Source organism: Littorina saxatilis, linkage group LG2, assembly GCF_037325665.1.
Source record: "Littorina saxatilis isolate snail1 linkage group LG2, US_GU_Lsax_2.0, whole genome shotgun sequence".
Taxonomy (NCBI): domain Eukaryota; kingdom Metazoa; phylum Mollusca; class Gastropoda; order Littorinimorpha; family Littorinidae; genus Littorina; species Littorina saxatilis.
This window is the reverse complement of record NC_090246.1, coordinates 68709559-68718914: the sequence shown is the minus strand read 5'-3', so window position 1 is coordinate 68718914 and position 9356 is coordinate 68709559. Positions and strand designations below refer to the sequence as shown.

General features: G+C 40.9%; 1 protein-coding gene across 1 annotated transcript in view; it reads right to left on the bottom strand.

The window, feature by feature from the left end:
- Positions 1-650: 650 nt before the first annotated feature.
- LOC138959591 (flagellum-associated coiled-coil domain-containing protein 1-like) overlaps positions 651-9356 on the bottom strand; it is an 81932-nt gene continuing 73226 nt past the window's right edge. Inside the window, exon 17 of the transcript XR_011453752.1 lies at positions 651-705. The gene's annotated coding sequence lies outside the window, so the exon portion shown is untranslated. The remainder of the gene's footprint in view (positions 706-9356) is intronic.

Below are 9356 nucleotides of genomic sequence, written 5' to 3'. Positions count from 1 at the left end.
ACAAACCCTTCACAAATACATTTTCTTTTGTTGATCAATCATTAAATGTTCACAATGTCCTAAAGGATCAAGGCTGGGACATTTTTTATTGAATCTGCAAATTTCAAAGGAAACCTGATAACTTTTCTATTGAAAAGAAAAAGTGTCCCAAACAAGTTGGGATCAAACTCATTGTCACTGTGTGTGTTTGTGTGAGTGTGTCTGTGTGAGTGTGTGTGTGTGTGTGTGTGTGTGTGTGTGTGTGTGTGTGTGTGTGTGTGTGTGTGTGTGTGTGTGTGTGTGTGTGTGTGTGTGTGTGTGTGTGTGTGTGTGAGGGAGAGAGATGTGTGTATGCACACTGAGCCCAAAAAGTTAAGAATATTTTTTCAGTGGTATACCCCAGATGTTAAACAGCAATGTTTGGGTCAGAAATATACGTGTATTTGAAGATCAATCTTTCTTCTGCTTAAAAATGTGTTTCTTGAATCTGAGCAATATTTGGGTATGACGTCACATGTCCGTGACCACGCCTACCCTAAAAAATGGCGTTTTTTGACGGCATGATTCACCGTCGAAACGGTGATTTAAACTGAATTAGTGAATAATATTTTGCATTTTTACACCAAAAGGTTTATTTGGTGACTTACCTAACAAGTCATATACATTTCGTTCATATCCGCCGCGCAGTTAGGCTGATCCAACGTGTAAAGGAAAGCGACAACAATCCTGAAAAACAGCAAAAAATCCAGGGTTTTTATGGTGTTTTTCCTGGGTAGCCGCAGTTGATATGCAACAAATCTAAAACTACAAATAGCAGTCTCTCCAAATTTCACAGAGCGATGACAAAAACCCTCATCTAGATAATTATGTTCCAGTGCTTAGGTCAAACAGAACCCAAGAATGGACGTAGTAACGGTTTTCCGTTAAAAATTTGGAAACGTTTGTAACGTCTAAGAAACAAATGTAACATGCACGCAACTTTGTATACTTTGCAAAGAATGGTGCCATTACATACATGTGTCGCGTGTTTTGAACACAGCTGTGCTGTATAAGAAAGAAGTAAAGAATACAAAGAATCAAATAACAGAAGAATACAGACATGACGTCATATAATTCCAAAAATATGACGTCAGATGGAGGCAACACTGGGTTTTTCTCATCGTCGTCTTGATAGCGGCGAGACACAATCTGGCATTTGCTGTGACGAATCAGACAGTTTGAATGCCGCGAAATGGAGCTGTGGAGATGGACATCGCCAGGTTTTTGAGAGTCTGTTAGAGCATTGTCTCGATAGTGGAAAGTGTGTGTCCTGATCACTCAGCCACCTTGATATGAGTTTTGCAGACGTCATCGTCTAAAAATAGAACAGCAGAGCGGAGTGAGATTTTACTTTTTATTTCTTCAAAGTCATGAGGCTATATCTTTTGAGGCCACGAAAGAATGTTTCTGAAACTTGGCACACATGTAATGGCACCATTCTTTGCAAAGTCCACAGAATTGTGTGCATGTCACATTTGTTTCTAGGACGTTATGAACGTTTGCAAAGTGTTAACGGAAAACCGTTACAACGTCCATTCTCGGGTTCTGTTTGCTCCAAGTACTAGCGCGAATCCAGATGAGGGTTTTGTCATCGTTCTGTGTAATTTGGAGAGGCTGCTATTTGTAGTTTTATATGTATTGCATATCAACTGCAGCTACCCAGCAAAAGCACCACAAAAACCCTAGATTTGTTGCTGTTTTTCAGGATAGTGGTCGCTTTCCTTTACACGCTAGATTAGCCTGACTGCGCGACGGATTTTAACGAACTTTGTATGACATTTTGGTGTAAAAAAAGCAAAATATCGTTCAGTTTAAGTCGCCTTTTGACTGTTGATGGTGAATCATGCCCTCAAAAAACGCCATTTTTGACGGTAGGCATGGTCACGAACATATGACGTCATGCCCAAATATTGCTCAGATTCCTGAAAGGCATTTTTGAGCAGAAGAAAGACAGATCTTAAAATACACGTTAATTTCTGACCCAAAAACTGCTGTTTAACATCTGGGGTATACCACTGAAAAAATATCCTTAACTTTTTGGGCTCAGTGTATATATTCCAACAAGTACAAGTTAAATGTTCACCCTCTATGAAAAGATCACGTTATACAGATGTAGTACACAAGTCAATGTGAATTGGCACACTTTCCAGTAATAATAATACATGTATTTTCTGCTAGGAGAGGCCTCCTGATACTCTTCACTAAAGTAATGTCCAAAATCATTTTCATTCGTGGGTCTGCGTCTGTATCTCACCAGGACCTTGTTGGCCCATGAACCCCAGTCGTTTTCATATTTTTTTTTTCAAGACAGTAGTTCCCCAACCAGTACTTTACACTGAGTGTATTGAATTTTTCTATGCTGATGGTCTGTTGAGCGTCACAACCTCAGGTACAGAACTATGCTGTCGAACGGAGATTCCACAGCGTTCAATGTTCTGGCTGCAGCTCAGCCCTACGGTCCCACACGTCCCATCACCAAGCTGGAATGTACCAACCACCTCCCTAAGAGAATGGGCACAGCTCTCCGCAAGGCATCAAAGGATGGAAGGCTTGGTGGAAGAGGGGAGGGGCGACTAACCAAGGAACAGTGTCAACGCTTGCAAAAGTACTTCCGTAGCGCGATCCTCAACAGCCTTGAAGATCAGCGAGCAATGGAGCAGGCGATCTGGGCCACTTTCTTCCCTGTGACTTCAACGGACGAGGACCCTCACCACGACAGATGTATCCAGCCGGGCCAGCCTCATGGTGCTTTTTTCAAAGAGCCAGGGCAGAAGGGCAACCACCACCTCCACACGCAGGGCACACCGGCACCGCCTTGTCCAGGGAAGTATCACATGCTGTTCTGCCCATCTACAGGAGAATGACAAATCCCATTCTTCTCAAGCGCGCGGCTCATGGCAAGACTCAAAACAGTAATGAGTCTCTCCACAATGTCATGTGGGGGCACTGCCCCAAAGAAGTCTTTGCTGCGAAAGACCGGGTGGAAGCAGCCACCGCTGAGGCTGTTGCAAAGTTCAACAGAGGCAACTTTGCACTGGCACAGGTCATGGACCACATGAGCTTGCCAATTACTGAGCTTACTCAGTCTGCTTTGGTCAAAAAAGACAAGGTGAGGGTCCAGAAGGCGGAGAGAGCAACAGATGTGGCCGCTGCAGCAGCTCGTAGGGCAAGATGTGCTGGTCGTCAACGTCAGCTGGAGCAGCAAGAAGACCAGGAGGGGGAGGTGTACGGTGCTGGACTGATGGGGGATGGAGGGGAATAAGTACTAACATCATTTGAAGAAGACTCGGAACAATACATGAACACACCCAGACTCTTTTTTCAGCAATGTGTCTTCATAATGTGCAGAAAAACACTTCACAAACTTTCAAATGCAATTTTCTCTGAATATGGGTTTTCAAGGACGGTATCAACGCGGGAAATGATATTTCTTCAGAACTACTTGTGGTAGAGTTATAATGTCTTTTACAGGAGTAAGATGTTTTTGTAAAACGCATCACAATTTTTTTTAGAGAATATAATAAGCCTGATTGGGTATTTTTTGGGCAAAAATGTATATCTCTCAATATATGCTGCTGAATTCTAACTGGGCTAATTTAGTCAAAATGTCTCTGTATAAGTCTGAAACTGATATCTGGGAGTAATTTTCACTGCATTTGAAACCTCCAGCTTCAAAATTGTCTTTTGAATTTCATGGGGCATGGGGTGTAATTTTCGTATTTTTTTGAAGAAATTGGTATTTTTTTATGAAAATATTACTTGCTTGGTCAAAAACTGGGCATGCAGGTGCCTTTTTACATTTAGTCAAGTTTTGACTAAATGTTTTAACGTAGAGGGGGGAATCGAGACGAGGGTCGTGGTGTATGTGTGTCTGTGTGTCTGTGTGTGTGTGTAGAGCAATTCAGACTAAACTACTGGACCGATCTTTATGAAATTTGACATGCGAGTTCCTGGATATGAAATCCCCAGACGGTTTTTTCATTTTTTCGATAAATGTCTTTTATGACGTCATATCCGGCTTTTTGTGAAAGTTGAGGCGGCACTGTCACGCTCTCATTTTTCAACCAAATTGATTGAAATTTTGGTCAAGTAATGTTCGACGAAGCCCGGACTTCGGTATTGCATTTCAGCTTGGTGGCTTAAAAATTAATTAATGACTTTGGTCATTAAAAATCTGAAAATTGTAAAAAAAATATTTTTTTTATCAAACGATCCAAATTTACGTTCATCTTATTCCCTATCATTTTCTGATTCCAAAAACATATACATGTGTTATATTTGGATTAAAAACAAGCTCTGAAAATTAAAAATATAATAATTATTATCAAAATTAAATTGTCCAAATCAATTTAAAAACACTTTCATCTTATTCCTTGTCGGTTCCTGATTCCAAAAACATATAGATATGATATGTTTGGATTAAAAACACGCTCAGAAAGTTAAAACGAAGAGTGGTACAGAAAAACGTGCTATCCTTCTCAGCGCAAGTACTACCCCGCTCTTCTTGTCAATTTCACTGCCTTTGCCGTGCGCGGTGGACTGACGATGCTACGAGTATACGGTCTTGCTGCGTTGCATTGCGTTCAGTTTCATTCTGTGAGTTCGACAGCTACTTGACTAAATGTTGTATTTTCGCCTTACGCGACTTGTTTACATTTAGTCAAGTTTTGACTAAATGTTTTAACATAGAGGGGGGAATCGAGACGAGGGTCGTGGTGTATGTGTGTCTGTCTGTCTGTGTGTGTGTGTCTGTGTGTGTGTGTAGAGCGATTCAGACTGAACTACTGGACCGATCTTTATGAAATGTTACACGAGAGTTCCTGGGTAGGATATCCCCAAACCTTTTTTCATTTTTTCGATAAATGTCCTTGATGACGTCATATCCGGCCTTTTGTAAAAGTTGAGGCGGCACTGTCACACCCTCATTTTTCAATCAAATTGATTGAAATTTTTGTAAATCAATCTTCGACGAAGGCAGGCCGGACTTCGGTATTGCATTTCAGCTTGGTGGCTTAAAAATTAATTAATAAATTTGGTCATTAAAAAATCTGAAAATTGTAATAATGTTTTTTTATATAAAACGATCCAAATTTACGTTCATCTTATTCTACATCATTTCCTGATTCCAAAAACATATAAATATGTTATATTTGGATTAAAAACAATCTCTGAAAATTAAAAATATAAAAATTATGATCAAAATTACATTTCCAAAATCGATGTAAAAACTATTTTATCTTATTCCTTGTCTGTTCCTGATTCCAAAAACATATAGATATGATATGTTTGGATTAAAAACACGCTCAGAAAGTTAAAACGAAGAGAGGCACAGAAAAGCGTGCTATGCAGCACAGAGAAACCACTACCGCGCTAAACAAGCTCGTCAGTTTCACTCCGTTTTGCACAAGCTGCGGACTACGGTCATTGTGAAAAAATGCAGTGCGTTCAGTTTCATTCTGTGAGTTCCACAGCTTGACTAAATGTAGTAATTTCGCCTTACGCGACTTGTTATGCTTTCTTTCTATAAAGTACCTTCTAAACTTCAAAGAAAACTTACAAATATTCAGATTTCATTTTTCGTGCCACCTCTCCCCTTAAGACACATGTACAAAAACAAAACCTGCAGCCCGGCTTCTTCCTGTGTAAAATGTGATTTTTTTTGCTGAAATTATTTCATTTTGTAGCTGACACTTATCTCAATTTTCAAAATGAATTAAGCAAAAAAGGAAAAGAAAAGAAAGAAACCGAGCAATTCAGTATTTTCTCATTTGTGTATTACATTGCGGAAAGGGAAACGGAAAAGGAAAAGCCTCGTTGGAAGAATCATCTTTCACAAGCCGGTTTGCACGGGAAGGTATGTAACTTTAATATGTTTTGGGTGTGTACTGTAGACCTACTGATGCAATATTAATGCCGTGTTGATAGTCGCGCTCTAATAAGCACGTCAGAAAATTGCATGAAATGTTGAGTGTACCTAGCAAGAAATACGCAGAAACAATGTCCGTGATCGCGGCTGATAACGGTTGTAACCTTTACCAGTCCTGTCTATATTCTTGTCTTAACCAGGGGCGGATCAGTTGCTTTGTAAGGGGGGGGGGGGGGGTGCACTTTGAATCGAAAGTGAATGTGATGGGCGCGAAGCGCCCGAATTTGCTAGGGGGGTCCGGGGGCATGCCCCCCCGGAAGAAAAAGTTTGGCTCAAAGAAGCAAAATGGTGCCATCTGGTGCCATTTGAACTTATAAATGGTCATAGAATCAGCTTTCCACATTTTTTAATTTTTTTTGCTGGAGGGGGAGTGCACGTGCACCCTGTGCACCCCCTCGTCCGCCCCTGATTAGCTATCTATTGCATGTGGGAATCTCTCTCTCTCTCTCTCTCTCTCTCTCTCTCTCTCTCTCTCTCTCTCTCTCTCTCTCTCTCTCTCTCTCTCTCTCTACTTTCCTTTTACTGCTCCCTATACTCCCAACACGTAGGGAGAAAGACAGAACGCCTTACGCGACTTGTTTTTATTGTTCGTTGGAACAATTCCTATTTTGTATTGGGTTCCTTGTTCATTATAGAGTTAAAATATATGTATATTACTGTCCACCATTACTTGGCTCCTTCATAAATAACAGACCGTTAGTAAAGATGCAAGGGGCATAATAGAATAATAAGATAATATTTACCTTTCCACAGTTTCATGTCTCCTGATACAACGCTTCTACTCCTCTTTCCAGGAAAGACTCAAATGATCGAGAATTTTTGGGGAAACTTTGCATACTTCGAGCTCAAACAACTGTGTACACCATCTACCCGAACCTTGCGAAATATACGTGGCATGGACAGGACATGAACGCTGACCATTATGTAAGAGCCGGTCTTCACGATGATGCAAGAGCCAGTGAAGCGGGTTGTTTTAAATCCGTAGCTTTAGGCCCAATAGAGCTAGCTAAATTGGATACGATCTGATAAGGACATGTCTAAATACGCTCTCGGCCGAATAAAGCGTAACCGACGCTTACAGTGCTCTTTTCATTCTTGGGCTTTCTTTAACGCAAACAAAAGAAAGAAGAAAGGGAGTAACTCTAATATAGCAATGTAAAGCTGAAAAGCTACGACAGTAATCATAGTAGAGAGGATTAAGGGTTATTTGTCAGTAGATTGCAATGGCTATCGAATAATAGCAGGACACTACTAGCGGCGACATAGTTACAGTAATTGTAGAAGAGAGGAGTAAGGATTTGTTTTGTCAGTGAATTGCAATCGCTAATGCATAATAGCATGACACTACTTGTGGCAATATGGCACTGTGTACCAGTTACCACTGCATAGTCGGCCACTTCAAAGCGGGGGCAAAATGGGAAGTGACGATTCGGTACCTAGCCCCCTCCTCTCCATTCGCACACTACGTCTGTCTCTTCTTGTAACACGCGGCAGATATTTACCATAATTATAGCCTTCAGCGCAGTTATTATCTGCCAATTCAATCCTTCTACGGCGCATCTAATTTCTGCCAATGTTGTCATTGTTACGTCTCTGACCATCTCGCCTGAGACTGAACGCAATCAACGCTATCTGAGATGAGTATATCAACTAACAATATCATTGGGTCGATGTACTCATGAATGTCTTGTTTTGTTAAAGTAAACACGTTCCAGTACCTTACCATTTTGTCGTTTTTGTGTGTGTGTAGTCTTGTTTTCGATTGTATGTATGTGTGTACGTGTGTGTGTGTGTGTGTGTGTGTGTGTGTATGTGTGTGAATGTGTGTTTGTGTGTGTGTGTTTGTATGTGTGTGTGTGTGTACGTGTGTGTGTGCGTGTGTGTGTATGTGCGTGTGTGTGTGTGAGTGTGTGTGTGTGAGTGAATGCCTGTACATGCTCGCGCGTGTGTGTATGTGTATCTATATATATATATATATATATATATATATATATATATATATATATATACGTGTATGTGTGCGTGCTTGAGTGAGACCGTGCGTGTCTGTAAACCCTTTTAGCTTGAAAGCTTTGATTACATTAAAACAACATTAAGAATGTATGCATTGATTTCATCATTGTTTATGTGCCACACTGATACTATGGACGTAACATTGGTGATATAAGAGTGCCTTTCGGGCAAGTTAAAAGTGTCCATACATTGCAGGAACATTTAAATAAGGCTCACAACTAAGGCCTAAAAAAAAAATAGGTGTGGTTACGGTAACCCGACCTACCCTATTTTTTTGGGCCGACCCTATAACTTTTTATTACATTTGTCAAAAAAATACCAAAAAACCCCAAGTAAACGAGTGCAGAAAACGCAATGAAAGCGAAAGCGCCCGAGTCGCACACTTATTTCCCTGTCAAGTAGGTTTAATTTGTACACATTAGAAAAAAAAGTTAAAAAAAAAAAAAGTGATTGCCTACCTTCCTACCCTATTTTTTTTGGCTATGTTACCGTAACCACACCTATTATTTTTTGTGGCCTAAAGGGACATCATATACCTAACTGGTTGGGGGAGGGGAAGTATTGGGGGTTTGAGGGTGGTAGGGGGAGGAGGGATGGGGGAGGGAGGAGGTAGGGGGAGGGAGGGAGTCGTCCTCTCATCGGAGGAAGTTCATATACCACTGTACATTGTACTAATGACGTGTCTCATCACGCTTTTGTCAGTCGGTCTATCCATGTGATTGGTCTAAGCTGGACACAAGTATTGTCATTCAAAAACTCGTTCCTAGCACTATGGGGCATTGACTTTGTATTGGACACACCATCCTTTGTTGCCAGTTTGATTATATCCCCTCTTTGTTACAGCATCGAAGCTTTATTGCTGTACCAACAACACCCTGTACCTTTCCGGTTTGAATGGTATATCCGTTCCTGCTCATGTGTACAAGTTTCAACGAAGTTATTAAGAGCACGTACCGAGAGCCCCTAGCACAGCATCTGAGACTCATTAAGATTTCAGATAAATGTTAATTGAGTTCATGTATATTGCGGCAATCCAGATAGTGTTGTTGAAATCAGATAAGACTAATCACTATTTAATTAAACTTACAATGAGTGTCTGCACATATGTGCGGGGAGTGAAGACGAGCAGAATTTGGAACACACACAAATGAAAAGATGAGAGCGAAAATTGAGCACTACTTTCGCGAGAAGAACCACAATGTGTGTATGCGTACGCCAGTCTGTCTCTTTGATGGTGCGTGTGTATGCGTTACAGTGTGTGTATGTGTGTGTGTGTGTGTTCGTGTGTGTGTGTGTGTGTTCGTGTGTGTGTGTTCGTGTGTGTGTTCGTGCGTGTGTGTGTGTGTGTTCGTGTGTGTTTGTTCGTGTGTGTGTGTGAATTAGTGTGTGTGTGTGTGTG